The following is a 17,539-nucleotide window of genomic DNA, read 5'->3' on the forward strand; positions in this document are numbered from 1 at the left end:
ATGTGTGCTGCAAAAAGCAAAAACAACGAGAAATAAAAGCATTTCTCGTTGGTTTGCCATTCTATCACCTGCCCTTGCATGGCGTTAGTGTTTGGTGCTGCCTCGGATTTACAGATCCTTGCAAATCTGGGTCAGTGTCAAAAAGCAAAGGGTGTTGCAGTGGAATGCCCACAGCAACACCCATTACATGATCCCTTTCATTCAGATACCTGCGTGAAAGTGTACCATCTTTACAAAGCGGCGTTAAGCCACAAAATGTGGCTTAACACCACTTTGTAAATATGTAGCATTGTTAAAAATGAAGTTCCTGTGGCAAAGTGCCCTTGTAAATACGCCCCAATGTCCATTTACAATTCCACTTCACTAGGCAATGAACACCTCTTCTTTCTGGTGCTTTTCATCATGAGAATATTCTATATACTATACACAAGAAGGTACATTCTTTCACATGCCATGGCAGTGTCTGCTGATGCAGTCATTCTGCGAAAAGCCTATGCGGCTGAGATGACAATTAGCACCCTACTGAATTACCGTCTAAGTTGGTGTTAATGGGAATTTGGGGAGGAGAAGGGATCTCCAGTTATAGGAACTTACTAGCAGATTTATCCTTGGTAGTGGTAGGAAGAGATATTGCACAAACTGGGAAGCCCTTTGATGCTTACAACGAGATCTTGTTGTGCTGGGTAGACTGGTGCATGGAGATGGTGAAAGAGACATATGCTAGTAGAAGATGTCCTGAAAAGTTTGAAATAGTACAGAGGTCAAGGAAAAAGTATTTTGGACTTACAGACGCTCCTGAGAAAATCTATATCATGATGTGTATGGGTGTGCTAAATGGATGGGCTTTTTAAAAAACTTAATTGAAGTTTCTGGTTCAGCCGGCAAATGTGTAAGGATCTTAGAAAAGATAAGCACATGAAGTAGAGCAGTGGTTCTTAACCTTTGGCAGTCTCTTGACCCCACGGAATCACAACTGGAATGCAGGGACCCCAAGCTATTCTGTGGTTTGGCAATAATGCATAAAATACACAAAGTAGTACATATGATATGAACTTAACACATTTATGTTCCTCTGCAAATGCATGTTTAAATGAGAGTGACTACTGCCACTTTCACAAATGAATAGGCAATCATGTGAAATCAGACCTCCGCTTTTATTAATGCATATATCATATACTTTGGTGAGTCAATCCCGTAGACGTCAAGTAAGTATCATTGTTACATGATGAAACTATTATCCTTGTAGGAGGAATCACCTTTCAATAGTTATTTATCTCAAAATGCTTATGTTTAGTTACAGAAAGTAATGGTTAGGAATCATGTGAATAGGTGCCTTGGACCCCCAGGGGCTCGGGGACCAAAGGTTAAGAGACACTGAAGTAGAGCCTTACCTCTTCACAGTTTTGGGCTTTGAATGAAGAGTAATCACAAGAAAAGGTTCTGGAATATTTTGGACATGACGGAGAAAGGAACTGGTGATGGAGAATTTGGGCACATGAGCTGGCTTGTGTCATGGCCGTGTAAAGCGGCTCGATATTATATTTTTGTTATGATATTATTCGCATACTCCTGCACGTCCTTCAAAAACAAATACAAACTGCAGGGTTCTTTAAATGTTGTAATATGATTATGAACAAAATAGAATTTCAAGGACCAGATCGACGGCTTAAAGAAGGGCAGTAGCGTTGCTGTGGGTATGATAGCTGGGTACCTCAATATTTTTGGGGACACACCTGCAAGATCTCCTTGGTTCCTGTAGTGTCGCCTTTTTCGATGATGTCACCCCCTGCATTGTTAACCTGTTCTCCTGAGCCGGGGGTGTTTCTAAATGATATGCCCCATTACAGTGAGGTACACGGTTTGTCACACGCCAAATGGGACTAAAAGAATAAATGCCGCCACCTCCGGGCGTGGCCTCAGAGAGGGACCCCGCGCAGCAACAGGAAGGTTACTTGCATGTGTCCGAGAGCATTTTACTTGATTATTTAGGCCTGCTCCATGCCAACCTTGGCTACTGCAGAAATCACCTTAGAGCCGACTTACCTGAGTATCGGCAGGGCAATGTGGCGACACAACAGGTCCTTATTCCATGGTCCCTCTGGACTTGGAGGAACGCACAGATGTCTCGTTACCCCACCTATCAGCCACATCTGTTACTCTGGAGTTTATAGAGAAGAAACCAAGCTCACAAGAAATACTTAACAGGCATTTTTTGTTCACTTCCTCAACTGGTATTGGAAGTCAGTTCCCTCACTAAAGATTTATAGAAGTTATGGTCGTTTATTATATGCTGTTGTTGCGTAAAAAATATAGGTTTCTAAACTACAATGATGTTTACTGGGGCATTAGCACATACAAATGTGAAAAGTCTGAATTTTGCAAAAAACCCAAAGATATATACATCTTACTAAATAACATTTTCATTACCTGTCAAATGAAAGGTGGAACCTCCCCGCATACCTTGTTATAGGCTCGCTTCTTAGTCCTGCAGAAGTCCAATGTGGTTACCTTCTCAGTATGGTAGCCCTTTGGAACAAAACTCAGCTCCCTGATTTGATTCTAGATTATTTAGCGCATGTGCACCAAAAAGCTATTTTGGCGCAAAGAACAATAAACTGAAAGTGTGACAAATGATCTATGAACCAGCGTAATAATCCACGTAAGAATGTATAGTTCTGAAACAGAGAGGAAGATTGTTCCAGAGGTGAGAATCCAGAAAGTTGAGGATCCGTCCAGCTCTGTTTGATCTCTTGAATCTGGGAACAGCGAAGAGTAACCTTCAAACAAGAGGAGCACAGGCTGCATTTGCTAGCCAAACCACGGGTTTTTACATCTCAGCCGCATAGGCTTTTCGCAGAATGACTGCATCAGCAGACACTGCCAAGGCATGTGAAAGAATGTACCTTCTTGTCTATAGTCCCTGAAACAAATTATTATTATTAAACAGATTTGTACCGCTCAAAGCTGCCCCAGCAACGGGGCGCCCCAGCGCTATCTCCGCATCTGGCACAGGAATAGGTCTCAAAAGGTTTTAACTGCACCCTGGTGTAGTAAACTGTGTACAGGATTTTTAAATGTACCAACAAAAATCCAATTTGATTAATTTCTATCAGGTAAAGTAATGCCTCTGTCAGTTTTTCAGCCATCAATCATTGATCCTTTATTTAACAGCTGGAATAAATAACACAGACATGCAGGTACCTTGGAAAGACATTACAAGGAAGAACCACATCTATTAATATGGAGAACATGCTGCATCATTTGAATACATATACCCAGGAGATCATATATCTATAGCTATATATTTAGGAGGTGAGAGCAACACGTGCATGAAAGGTTAAAAGAAACTCACAAAAAGGAGGTGCATTGGATCACAGAGGGTAGAAGTGTGCATAGGAAAGCGAGAGAGAAATGGAGTGATGTAGACAGAGAGCAAATGACAGAATGAGAAAAGAGGAAACGGAAAAAAAGGTGATGAAGAAAGGAAGGAAGAGAAAACAGAGCAGGAGCTAAGAAGAGAAAAAGAGTGAAAAAAACAAGATAAGAAAGTGAATGAGAGAGAAAGGGAGCAAGTGTACACAAGAGAAAAATTGAGTCCTGTAGGTGGTCATAATCATCAACTCACGCGAAAATCAAGTTGAAGGGCCTCTTAAATCTTTTAAATGGTTAGACCGGAGAGGAAATAGTAAATCTAACTTCTCCGTATTGCAAGACTTTCCCTTCTGTTGCTTAGAGTGGAGTGTGAATAGCAAATCTAACCCCTCCTAAGTCTAGCACTAACCCTACTGCTGGATTGACCGGAGCGGGAATAATGCATCTCACCCTTCCGACGTCCAACACTTTCTCTAATGTTTCTTAGACTGGACTTGAAATAGTGAATCTTATCCTTCCAAAGTCCAACACTTCCCTTACTATTGCTTAGACTGGAATGGAAATAGTAAATTTAACTCCTCCGAAGTTCAACATTTTCCCTACTGTTGTTTAAACTGGAGAGAGAATAGTAAATCATCTAACCTCTGTGAAGTCCGACACTTCTCTACTGTTGCTTAGACTAGAGAGGGAATAGTAAATTTAACTTCTCTAAAGTCCAACACTTTCTCTACTGTTGGGCAGTTTGGATTGGCAATAGTAAATCAAATCTCTCTGAAGTCCAACACATTTTTTTTAACTGGAGCTTAGACTAGAGTGGTAATGGTAAATCTAACCCCTCTGAAGTCACCACCTTACCTGCTGTTGGTGAAACTGGATTTATATTATTATTATTATTGATATTATTATTATTAATGTGATTGTTATGATTATTAAGTTGGCCCTCTCGTGGATGCGTTCTGCCTCGTCATCTTTGGCACTTAGGGACCTTCATTGGCTGACTATACATCAGCGGATCTGCTTTAAGGCCTCTTGCATTGTCTTCAGAGCACTTCATGGTCTGGGGCCTATTGCACTTCAGAATTTATTTAAATGATATTCGGCAGCTTGACTCCTACGCTCTTCTTCTGCTCATCTGGTGGTAGCTCCCCGAATCCTGAGGACACGGATGGGTGGCCGCTCATTTGGCTTCACTGCTGCTAAACTGTGGAACTCTCTTCCACTTTCCTTAAGGAATCTTGACGAACTGTCTCTTTTTAAAAAGGGGCTGAAGTACCATATTTTTCCTAGGGCTGTGTGATCCCTCTCTGCTTGTGATGTAAATGGAGTCAAAGCGCCAGGATACCCTTTGGGTGACAGTATGCGCTATATAAGTATGTTTTACATTACATTAACAATAATGTAATTTGTTTTTATTTTGTTAATAATTTTTGTTTTGGAATGCTTTTATTATTTTCTGTAAAACAAGTTTTTTTGTTGGTGGTTTAATACTGACTGAGCAGCCATATTCCTCTTGGCTTTGCGTCGCGACACCATACTCAAACACAGAAGCGGCAAACTCTGCTTTTAAGTATCGCTTATCACTCATCTGTCTCCCTAAATGTGGCATGACTTACCCAATCTGCACTCATCCTTAGCCTTGTGTCCTCCTACACACGGGGAGTTTCCTGAAAAATACTGTCACAATGGAATCAACTTTCTTCCAACCACAGTAAACTGCGGCAAATTCCTTGACAGACAGGTCACAAGACGGGTTAAAAGATGGGTCAATGTAGGAAAGGAAAGAGCAAAATTAAAAGATAGAAATGACTTGATATATCCCCCTCATGAATCAAGCAACACATATGAAACATTGAAATTCATTACAACATTTTGGGGGTCATTAGGATGGCGGGCGGACTTTACCCGCCCGCCATCCTGTCAGGGATTGGGACCGCCCGCCATAAGGGCGGGGGTCCCGTGGGTGGTATTAGGATGCGGCCGCCACAGTGGCGGCCGCATCCTGCATGTATAACATTGTGGCGGGCGGTGTTCTCTGCACCGCCTGCCACAATGTTATAAATGCATGTATGCATTTACATACACAATGCGGCATGCACCGCGCGGTGCCTTCCGCATTGTATATGCAAATGCAGGGGGGACCACAGGTACCCCCCGTGTGCACCCCCCCACCCCTCCTTCACTTTGGGGGCCCTCAGGGGGCCCCCAAAGTGAAGACCGCATGCCTTTCCGTGGCAGCATTGCCTCCACGGAAAGGCATTGTGAAATGCCCATCATAATATGGCCGGCGGTGTCTGATAGACACCGCCACCATATTATTCCTTTTCTGCCCGCCCGCAAGGCGACCGGGGCGGAAAAGCGGCGGACGGTCTTTCCGTCTGCCGAGGTCCCCCCCCCGCCATACTAATATGGCGGGGGAGAAAACGAGTTAGCATGTCGGGCGGATTGCCCCCGCCGGCCCGACATCCTAATGGGCCCCTTAGTGTTCAATCAAATGAGGTACAGAGGATCATGAAAAGAAACCGGCACATTTTTAAGTCCGGCAACTCTCTTTCTAAATGTATCAGTACCAATCAGAGCATCACATATAGATGGAACACATCCTTAAGGAGTTGATTCATGATACTTGATTTTACTATGCATGATTGGCCGGTAGGAACTAATTTTAAGGGTTTCCATATCTGTGGCAATTACAAAGCCTGTAAATATAGTAGCAATGTCTTCTTTTATACTGTCCCATACTCAAAGAAGCCAGCGTGTATTAACCAATTTTACATAAGCATGTCTGACTTGGTTGTCTATGTATTATTGTACCCTTGTGAACTGTGATATATAGGGAGCAGTATCCATCATACCAAAAAGCATGCCACTTTCAAGATGAGCATAGCAGTGATGTGAGTTTATTTACATTCTTTGTCATAGGTTAAAAGACACTATGAGGGGGTAAGAGAAAAATGATGCTCAGACTGATGGCATCTAGATACATTATTAGTCTGTAGAAGTAAGTTCCCCACAGGTTGAAGCCTAGATCAGGAATTGAATGTATATTTGGCTGAGGACATGTCATTATTTAGTCCTTCCATCTGATTTTAGCGAGTAACGTTTCTACAGTTATTGAACAGATCATTTTATGTTTGTTTTTAAGACAATTTTTTGTTTGTTTTTTCAGAATGCTGAGATGATGACATTACAAACATTACTCCAAAGCAGTGTTGCTTGTCAGGAAGATAAGATTGCTTATAATTTTTTGTGATTATGTATTGGGTTTTGTATTTGTAATCTCAGTTTGAATTTTTTAAACTTGTTTTCCAATGGGCTGGTTCAGTTTAAATGACTGTGATGGTGCTTTCAGGACTATGTTTATGCTTGAGCTAGCAGCATGTTCATTTGGGCTTTATATATGCTTTCTATACTGAATGATGTTTATGTACTGTGAGGGGCTTGTTGTCTATATGTGTATTACACTGTATATTACTCTATATTACTGAGCTCATGGACATATTGCACCGGCACTGCCAATAGCTAGCAATACATTACATATTATGTAACTTTCAGCAGGATGTCTAAAGTATTTTGATGTACCTTTACATTGCCTCGTATTAAAGTTTTGTTTCTTAGGTCTTGGTTAGTGTGGCTGCGCACATGCTTAGCTCGCTCGGCGAGATTTAATGATTTAGAGTAACTTCTGTAAAGGGCTTTAAGCCCCGCCCCGTTTTTCCATTGGCTGGCATCACCGTTTATGCTAAACGGTGGCCAGCCATTGGAAAAGAGCTTTTGTGACGTATACTTTTCTATTTTTGAGACGGCCCACTTGGACGGGCTCGTCTGCCTTCCGTGCGTCTTGAAAGCTTTCTTATCTTTATGGGGTCATGTGTTCAAAACACATGGCCCCATAAAGACAAGAAATTACCGCCGGGAGCTTCATTGGCTGGGGGCTCCTACGTCACCGCAAGGCGCGCTGGCATTGGCCCAGCGTTGCAGGTTGCCTAGCAGCTGAGGGGGGCTTGTTTTAAATTATCGCCGTCTTTTTTTGTTTTGGTGGTTGGGCTTCTTTTAGTAGGATATGCCTTTTTGGGCATGTTTATTTATGCTACGGACTAGCCGTGGCAAAGCTGCATATAGCTGCAGGCCTGCTGCATGAAGGAAACCACTCACTCTGCATGTTGCTTTCCTGCAGAATAATCATTAAACAAAACCGTTTCAGCAGAAGGAATCTCTAGAGTGACAGAAAATCTCACTGTACCGCTGCAGAAAGTAAACAATTTGCCTTTCATACTGTGTAGTGTTTTTTGCTTCCGAGCGTGGGCAAGGCTGGAAGCTCCCCAATTGTTGCACATTAGTCTCAAGCGCCGCAAAGAACCTAATGAACGGCTAATTGCATTAGAAACACACATTACCAGGCGAGTGTGGAATGCCTGTCTCGCAGTTGGGACTCGACACAGGCTTGAGAGACAACTGGCAGGCGGTGTCCCGCTGTGGGTGGTCATTTTGCACAGACCCTCCAGTGTTCTTTATACTCCGTCCCCACCCAACAACATTCTCCAGGCAAGCCCATCAACTTCAAAGACTTTGCAGTGTGCGTTGAATTCTCGGTAATCTACAAACCACTCATTTAACGGGCAAGACACCAGACATTATGGGGTGTGGCGTACGTGTATTGAATTAAAGCGCTTCAAAGCCTTGTCAGGGGTAGTAAGTGCTATATAAATACAATTACAATACATTTACGTAGAATCAAATTCTGCATTGCTTCTAGCATTTTAACATGTACAGTAACGTCGGACTGCGGATGTTTAATTATAAAAACGCCTGTAGGGTACACGGTTCTTACTTCCGGGTTGCAAGCCTCGCTTTAGCGTTGCCCCTGTGAGAGGGCCTTTGTGCTTGCGCTGTAAATTAGCTGGCCAGTTAAATGAAGGTATAAAGAAAGGCCATTCATTCGCTACTAGCGTGTTATTACCCACCTCGCTCCCACTGCATTAGGCACAGAGTACAGTTGTGCTGGTTAGCTAATGGCCGGAGTCGATGTAATCACGGTATACCCTGACCTCTGGGGAGTGCAACGGGAGCCCTCCAGGACTGCGGGTTGCTGACCCCGGTAATTACAGGAGGTCAGATAGTGTTAATTAGTTTACAGTATACTGCATACAATCCCACATCCTCGTCTGCCTTTCCTTGGAGGGGTGGGGGGGGGGGGGGGGCTGGGACCTGCTTAGCCTCAGTTACTGTTTGTGAATGGGAGTAGGGGCTTGCATGACCCTGGTAATTGGGGTAGGATTGGTTTTTTTAGTACAGGGGAGGGGGTGCTGGCCAAGTTTCCAAGGGAGAGAAAAAGTGAGAATGGTTTTTCCATTGGTAAGAAGAGGACTGGTGTGAAGTATGTGATTTAATTAAATTTGTTATATCCCGCCTTCTTCCCACCTCTTGGTAAACCGACGTTTCCTTAGGATCAGGTTTAATATGACGCAGATTAAACCTGTTGCCATGAAGCCTGTCTGTGACGTGCAGCTGAGGCGGGGAAGTGGGGAGGACTGGGGTCATTGAAGGCATTTGTTGGCCATCTCCCTCTCATTGAGCAGCACTGGAAACAACACAGCACCAAAGGTAGAGCCGGACTAAACCAATCATGTCGGCCCTTCCTACTCGTCCTTTTTTATTGTTTCAATAATTGTATATGAATGGAAATCTTGAAACCAGTGGGAGGAAGGTGAGGTGGGCATGATGAAGGAGTGTCATGGAAAGAAGAAGCATTGAAAATGTAATTTTTCTCGCCTTTGATTAAGTTAAAACCCATTTGAGTTGCTATACAATGCCATTAGCAAAGCAAATAGCTTCAACTTAATCAAAGGCGAGACCTATTGCATTTTCAATGCTTGTCTGTATAGGTCTGATTTTCATGTTGCGATTCTGCTTAACTTAAAGTCCTTGTATATTTACTTTTTTAATTGGAGGTGAATACAGGAATGTGCCCGGGTCACTGCACTGCTGTTTTTCAGGTTGGGGCCCTACAGCCAGGACAGCTGCCTGGTTTGCTAACGGCATCTTTGGGACATTCGGGAAGTAACCCCCATTGCTTACCACTGGCTTTATGGTTTGTAACTCACATTTGCTTTGATTCTATTTGCTGTCTCGCTTTATTTTAGGCTGGCCAGCTTAAGTTTGTCCTTTTCGTTGCCCAAACCCTTTTCACTGTATTCTTACAACAGTTCTGGATTTCTCTAACAGGACTTTAAATCTTGTTCTTATCTTGTCACATTTGCTGTACATTTTCGGTAATTCTGAAGTGTGGTGGGAACAAATATTTGAGTACAATCAAAACAAATCACTAGGTGATGACACTTCCATCCATTATCCTTTGTGCGCTGTATACTTTTTTCAGTAAAACTGTGGGGCATATTTACTAGAAAGTGGCGGAGCACGGTGTTACTGCAAAATTGGCAACACCACGCTCCATCAGTTTCAAAACACCCGGAAGAGCTGTATTTACAAGAATTGGCACCCTCTACATTTCCCCTGGCACTAAAAAAGCTGCCTAGCGCCAGTGCGGGCATCCGTGCTCTATTTTGAAGGGGGGCCTGCGTTGTAGGGGTGATTGTTTATGGGACACCTTCCTGCACATAAACATTCTTTATAGGCGATTTGACCTTTCCATGTGTGCCACGGAGGCACAGATGGAAAGAGGAAAATACGAGGAGGAATGAAATAAATATTCCTCCTCATACTGCCTGCTTAAGACGAGGTATTCCCTGTAGATATTTTTGCTGCTACCCCAACCTTGTAAATATGGGGCAGTGTCAAAAAGCAATGGGTGTTGCAGCAGAACGCCCATTGCAGCACCTATTGCACGTCCCTTTCAAGCTAAGTGCTGCATGAATAGGGGCATTATTTACAAGGTGGCATTAAGCCATGTTAAGTGGCTTTAAGCCACTTTGTAAGTAAAGCGAAGGAACTTGATGCCACCAGAACATTGAAAAAAGAGACGTTCTGGTGGTGTTAACTCCTTGTAAATATGTTCCTGTTTATCTGTGCAAATGTAATGGTGATTTCAATTGAAGATGTATTGTTTGTAATGATAGTACGCTACCACACCAAGCATACTTCACTTTACCCCACTCCACTCTACTCTGCACCCCCTGCAGTCTACTAAGTATGACTCCACACTATGCCACTCCACTCTATGCCACTCTACTCTGCAACACTGCACTCTATGCCATTGCACTCTACACCAATCCACTCTATGCAACTCAAATCTACTCTGCACTTAAAGCCACTCTATTCTATTGTGCACCACTCCACCCTACTGTGAAACAATCTGCTTTATAGCACTTTACTCTACCATGCACCACTCAACTTAACTCTGAAGCAACCTACTCTATGCCACTGCACTCAGTGCCACTGTACTCCGCGCCACTCCACTTTACCCACTCCACTCTGCAACAATGCACTCTGCGCCACTGCACACCACGGCAATGCACTCTCCTTTGAATCACTCCACTCTAAGCCACTCCATGCTACTCTACACCACTCCATGTGACAACACTCTACTCCACTCTATGCAATTCCACTGTCCTACACTATTTCATTCTACAACACTCTAGTGCACTCTACACAACACCCTCTATGCCACTCTACTCTGCTCTGCACCACTCCATGACACTCTATACCACTCAGCTCTACTCCACTCTGACATTCTACTCCACTCAACGCTACTCCACTGTACATATAATGTGTTGTTTTCACTATGGCCTTTCACTATAGCCGACAGCTGTGGGTAAAGCGTTTGCTGAAATGCGAGGGATGTAAGGTCTGCGTCCTAATAAATTTCACTTTTCTCAATACTTGGAGTGCACTGCTTTGCCTTTGAAGACGTTGTTGCAGTCGGGGAGCAGCGGAGGGCCCTAGTACGATAAACTAACTAACAAACTAACCACATACTATATTGTGCAACAGTAACAAATATTAGCAAATGTATCACAAAATGGAATAATCCGATCAATGTGGCAATCTGAAAATATATCAAAGAAAGTTGTTTTAAAAAGTCAAGCTATTTTATGCCACATGCTGGATGCCTATGATAACAGTGGGAGTCGGTGCTTAGGCATTACATACATAAACCTAAGCTTTATTGACTGCTTAAAGAAGGGAAAGACATGCAATTTAAGCCAGTTTCTTTGCACATTCCTGCATCTCTAACAATCATAAACAACATTCCAGAATGTTCCTTTGTTTGCTGGCTGCTTGTGTTTTGAGAGCTACTGTGATATCATTCACATATTGCTCCGTTAAAAGGCCTTTACAATGTGCACATTCCTTCAGCACTCAAGTTCTGCTGAAAAGTCTGAAGCAAAGAGCAATAACATTCATCATCATCATCATCATAATATTTTATTCCACTCTGTCGAGCAATAAAAGTCACACCAGAGAGAAAATACATTGCAATACACAATAAAATAAAAAGCCTTTTAAAATGATTTAAAATAGATCAAAATGAAAGAGCCGCAATAAAAGCATAAATAATTTAGTATTTAGGTTGAATGCTTAATGCACTGATAATATAATTCAGTACAGCATAAATAACAGTTTCACTTCCCAGGTGATGTAAATAAGCAAAGGCAGTTACGTAGGATCTGGTTTCTAATGCTCGTAATAATGGGCGAAGGAATGGCCTGCTTTGTGGGGTATAAAATGTGCAAAATAGAATAGAGTGCATAGGGCTTTGTTCTGCCAGAGCTTCACAATGACGAAGGGGAAGAGATGAAAATCAGGTGCCTTTAGCTGGAAAAGCAGACAAAAATTCTATGGTTTTAAGGTGGAACCTGGTCAGCAGGAACTTCTGCCTCTCATGTGCAATTTGCAATGTGCAATTATCTGCATGTAAAGTGCGGGGCATGCAGGTAATTGCCAGGGGATAACTCCCAACCCACCACATCTGTCCTCCAATCGTGCCAATTGAACATATTGATAAAAAATCTCTTTTATTCTACTCGGAGGGATCATGAGTAAGCCAGTCGAGTTAGAAAAATATATTGGGGTACCCAGCCTAGAAAAACTCATTTTTAGATATTTAAACCATGGAATATCTAATCGGTTATCCAAATTCATGCAATAAGTCAGAATGTGTTCTGCACAGTTGGGCTTCTGATCTAGAGCCAAAGTAGCAGAGGCTACAGTTTATTATGATTTTCTAGGTGGTTCGGACCAACCTCATCATAACAAAAGGACGGAAGGAGTTTGCGGTGGATTGTGTGACTGCCAGCAGCTAAATTTATTTTCCACAATTTGAAGAGGTTTGCAATTGGCATGACCCCAGATACTGGCACTGAATGAAGCAGCAGAGACACATTTAATTTTAAAAATACCAAGCAATTCATTGGTTGGTTTGTGCCCCAGCTTTTTGGAAAATCTAAAAACTGCATCAATTGCCCTTTGAAATTGCACATCTCTTACATTCAGTAAAAACTTCCAGTTAAAGTCTACATCTATTGGTACTCCCAAATACATATAATGAGGGTTTTTCCTAATTTCTTCACTGCTAAGTAAAAATGTCTTAGACAATTTAGGGCCACGTTTCATTAGAAAAGACTTGGTGTGATTTGTCTTAAGTCCTAGGCTATCCATAAAACTGTTAAAACATCTAGAAGGGATTGGAGGCCATTAGCTGTTCTTGCTATAAGAACAGCATCATCTGTGTAGAATAACACGGGAACTTGCTGTAAATTGACCTTTGGAATATCTTTTATCAGATGCTCTCCAAGGTCATTAATATAGATTGAAAAGAGAAATGGTGCCAATACGCAGCCCAGTCTGACCCCTGCTACCGAGGGAAATTCTTCTGTGAGGTTCCCACTCCTACTATAACCCTGGCTGTGGTGTGTGCATGAAACCTACGAAGCAGGGTAATAACTGCACTGTTGATACCTAGCTGTCACATTATTGTCCATAGTTCGGGGCGGTCCACCGTATCAATGGCACATGTTAAGTCCATGAAGGCTAAACATTCACTAGAAAAGGGAATCTACCTCATTCATGGTCATGGTACAGCTCTCAGAAAAGCAATGAACTTAAAGCATCCTCTTTTGGCTCGGAACAGAAAGATAGCAGCCTAATCCTCTAACTTTACTCTGACTGGAAAACATCCTGGCACTTTGGATTAGTTACCATGATGCACTGCAGCAAGCAGGCGCCCTCTGTAACCTAGCAACAGAAAATACAGTTCTTATGTCTGGAGGATCTCACTTTCTTTACAGATCACACATATCTATAAATGTAGGCAGTCGCCTAGTCAAGGGGAAAGTTAATGTTTTATTGGAATTCACACCGAGTGTTTTCCTCTTCCCAGGCAGCAGGTAGCCTTTCCCTCTTGAATTGCAATGGCTGTAAGAGACATGTAACTATGAGTGAGACAGTCTGTGTCGGTGATAACTGTATATGTCAAACTGTTGAAATGAAAAGAAGTGTGAAGGCTATTTCTCAATGTTTTACTACAATCTGATTTTTAGATAACACTTTCACATAGAAAGTCGTCAGTGGAAACCGCTCTCCATCAAACTGGGTGCATATGGAGTTCACATTATTTGTAATAAATTGATCCCTTCGGATGTAACCAACCAAACCATCATATTGCATACCATTGAAAAGGCCGAAAAAATTAAAAAGCCCACAATTACCCAAAAATGTACATACATAATTTCTAGTAATGAATGGTGAATGGATAGCTCTCCAAAATTGATGCAAACAATAAGACGCCTATTTTTATACAGGAGCTAATGAATGAATAACTAGAGTTTAATGATCAGAATATTTAAAGTAATCAACAATTTTAACACGTAAAATATGATACAGCCAACATGCAGCATGACATTTGCAGTAAAACGCTAATTTCTGATTTTTAGACTTTTATAATGCTTGTACCAGACCCAAAAAGGGTAACACACAGCTTTAGAGAGATACAGGGCAAACTCTGAGTGCAAAAATATGTGTTCGGCAAACACAACAATGTAACAATAAAAAGGTTAATATACACTGGACAATTGCAGTAAATATTTCTGAGAAACACGCAAATGTGTAATATTCTATATAAAGCACTCTGTTCATCTATATTTTTAATTACAGACTTGATTGGGCTTTCACTGAGCATATCCTTGCGCTATGAAGCATCGACCTATGCAGGTACAAGCAGACAGTGTGCATTTGGCAGGCAGACGGCACAGCGAATAATGAAATCACAAATCACGCAAAACACTGTACAAGCACAGACAGAGTTGATACCCGCAGGCACCTCACCTTAAATGCTTTCCCTTGTTTCTGTGTTTGTCTCTCAGAAGTTCAGGTCCCAGAAAAAGGCTGCGCGTGCCTGCACCGTGGAGAAAAGAGCATGAAATGTAAGGAATGAAACGGAGCTGAATGCGTCACATGACAACTCGGAAATTCCAGGAAAGGGAGAAAAGGCTGTTAAAATGTCACGGGCGAAGACGTGGTGAGGTGTCAACTATGATTATTACACCTCCTCGGCAAACAGCCTCCCCCTTCTCAATGCATGATTTGCTGAGCGAAGTAAATGAACACGAATTATTAAGTGCTAAGCAATTCACTGTTGTACAGCCTGCAGGAAGATTACATGAACAGAATTTTGCTAAAGCTGTCTATGTGCAATTATATTGACCAGTGTATAGCATCCCAATTGAGATATGTACATATTCGATTAGTTTTAATTTGTAATAATATACAACTATGGATGGCAGCCATTTTGAGCACAGTTGTAAACGTAGACATTACATGAGCTGGGCAACACAATAAATGCACATATTGTCCTTCTTATTTGTAACAACCAGAACATGCTAGAAAAACAGAAGGTTTCAATTAGAAAATAAAAATCAACACCAATAAGACCAGTAAAACAACTGGTCTTATTACTGGACAATTGGGTCCTGTGGCACTCCTGCGGACCCAACAGTCCAGATACCTATACAATTTGAATATTAATTTCTCAAGAACTACTAAATGGATTCACACAAAATCATAAATAGCACGGTTTCTGGGTAAAGATCTACCTTTCTACCAAATTTGGTGTCATTTCGTTTCGCCATTTTGGCTGTTGCACTGTTCAAATTTCCCTATGGTAACTGCATCGGGAAATTTCATTTTGGAACCACTCTCCCCTTTTCTCTTCCTCTGACTCTACTGTAAGTTCAAATTTAAAGATTATACATCAATTTACATGTTTCCATAATTAGTTTTTGTGTAAGCTATGTAAATTAGTGAATCAGTAAATCGAGGAGGTACTGTTCCTATGAGAGTGTATAGAAAAGGGAGCTAGGTTGGAACCCAGGAGATTCCTAAAGATTATAACTTGGTGTCCTCACACATCCAAATGGATGTCATGCTTCATCATAGGGCATGCTCCTCGTTGGGCCCGTGCTGTAATGCCCTATGGGCACTCAAGAGGGCTCTATATCAGAGCTCAGCCTTATATACCTCTGGCTCACCGGCTTTATTCCCCTTCCGGAGCGAGCTGACGAACGGTAGGTTATTAGCGCTCCCTGCACTGGACCACGTTAGTACCGCCACTAACTTAGTACTTTTTAAAGATAAATTCTTTTTGTTAATATGACTTTTTAAAGCTATGCCTCTTCGTCTGACTAAAGTACCTCCCATACCTACATGCTGAGACTTTCTTACTGTGCCTTTCAGTTGTTTAGCGATTCAGAAAAGGGGGTGGTGGTGATGAACAGAGTGTCTGAATTAAGCAGACCACCCTTACCCAGTCCAAAGATCAGGGCTTGATCCATCACCGTTATTTAGCTCACTGCCCCATCCCAGCTCAGAACCTGGCTATATGCAAATTAGTCTGTCCCTGGCCCAGTGCATCATGGGAACAGGGCAGACCAAACTACCAAGCCAATTCTTCACCAGAAAGGAGACAAGCTTCCGGGGACCGGTTTCTGGCATTTCAGCCGTCGTCGGCCCGGCTTGCTTGAATCCTGATGGAGCAGTGAGCAAGGGACTCATGTCTGAGTATACCCTGCCACACCTATAGTGGCCAAAAACGATTCAGAAAAGGGGGTGGTGATGAACAGAGTGTCTGAATTAAGCAGACCACTCTTACCCAGTCCAAAGATCAGGGCTTGATCCATCACCGTTATTTAGCTCACTGCCCCATCCCAGCTCAGAACCTGGCTATATGCAAATTAGTCTGTCCCTGGCCCAGTGCATCATGGGAACAGGGCAGACCAAACTACCAAGCCAATTCTTCACCAGAAAGGAGACAAGCTTCCGGGGACCGGTTTCTGGCATTTCAGCCGTCGTCGGCCCGGCTTGCTTGAATCCTGATGGAGCAGTGAGCAAGGGACTCATGTCTGAGTATACCCTGCCACACCTATAGTGGCCAAAAACGATTCAGAAAAGGGGGTGGTGATGAACAGAGTGTCTGAAATAAGCAGACCAGTCTTACCCAGTCCAAAGATCAGGGCTTGATCCATCACCGTTATTTAGCTCACTGCCGCATCCCAGCTCAGAACCAGGCTATATGCAAATTAGTCTGTCCCTGGCCCAGTGCATCATGGGAACAGGGCAGACCAAACTACCAAGCCAATTCTTCACCAGAAAGGAGACAAGCTTCCGGGGACCGGTTTCTGGCATTTCAGCCGTCGTCGGCCCGGCTTGCTTGAATCCTGATGGAGCAGTGAGCAAGGGACTCATGTCTGAGTATACCCTGCCACACCTATAGTGGCCAAAAACGATTCAGAAAAGGGGGACAGGAACAGACTAACTTTCATATAGCCAGGTTCTGAACTGGGATGGTGCAGTGAGCTAAAAAACGGTGTTGGATCTAGCCCTGATCTCTTGACTGGGTGAGAGTATTCTGCTTAATTCAGAAACTCTGTCCATCACCACCCCTTGTTGTTAAATATTTTGTCCACCCTAAGCGTGGAAGGGTATACTCAGATGTGAGTCCCTTGCTCATTGCACCATCAGGATTCAAGCAAGCCGGGCCGACGACGGCTGAATTGCCAGAAACCGGTTCCCGGAAGCTTGTTTCCTTCCCAGTGTAAGAATTGGCTTGGTAGTTTGGTTTGCCCTGTTCCCATCATGCACTGGGACAGGAACAGACTAATTTGCATATAGCCAGGTTCTGAACTGGGATGGTGCAGTGAGCTAAAAAACGGTGTTG

General features: G+C 42.8%; 1 protein-coding gene across 1 annotated transcript in view; it reads right to left on the reverse strand.

Annotated features, from left to right (window-relative positions):
• The window catches only part of LNX2 (ligand of numb-protein X 2), a 169,307-nt gene extending 154,553 nt beyond the window's left edge, over positions 1-14,754 (reverse strand). The window contains exon 1 of the mRNA XM_078655991.1: positions 14,653-14,754. The gene's annotated coding sequence lies outside the window, so the exon portion shown is untranslated. The remainder of the gene's footprint in view (positions 1-14,652) is intronic.
• Between the last annotated feature and the right edge of the window lie 2,785 nt (positions 14,755-17,539).

Source organism: Lissotriton helveticus, chromosome 8 (assembly GCF_964261635.1).
Source record: "Lissotriton helveticus chromosome 8, aLisHel1.1, whole genome shotgun sequence".
Classification (NCBI taxonomy): domain Eukaryota; kingdom Metazoa; phylum Chordata; class Amphibia; order Caudata; family Salamandridae; genus Lissotriton; species Lissotriton helveticus.